Source organism: Arachis duranensis, chromosome 6 (genome assembly GCF_000817695.3).
Source record: "Arachis duranensis cultivar V14167 chromosome 6, aradu.V14167.gnm2.J7QH, whole genome shotgun sequence".
NCBI classification, from domain to species: Eukaryota; Viridiplantae; Streptophyta; class Magnoliopsida; order Fabales; family Fabaceae; genus Arachis; species Arachis duranensis.
The window spans coordinates 39,446,929-39,447,291 of NC_029777.3; positions in this window are offsets into that span (position 1 = coordinate 39,446,929).

Sequence of the window (363 nt, forward strand, 5' to 3'; positions counted from 1 at the left end):
AAATTTATTTTTAAATATCATTCATATCTTTTTAAATTATATCCTTTTCTAGTCATATTTATCTTTTATAAATCATATCTTTTATCTTATATCTTTTCTTATTTTCGAAAACCCATCCCCCCTCCTTTTAAATTCACTTTCGGCGCCCCTCTCATCATCCACCATTCCACACCTACTCTCCTTCTATCCTGCTTCTCTCTTTTCTTTTGCTTGAGGACAAGCAAACCTCTAAGTTTGGTGTGCTTATCCGTGATCATAAAAATATACTCACTTTGATCATGGCCCCTAAAGGAAAATAACCCAACCCAAGAGGTAAGAAAAAGAATATTTCAAAACCACTTTGGAATCAAGGGAAGTTCTTAA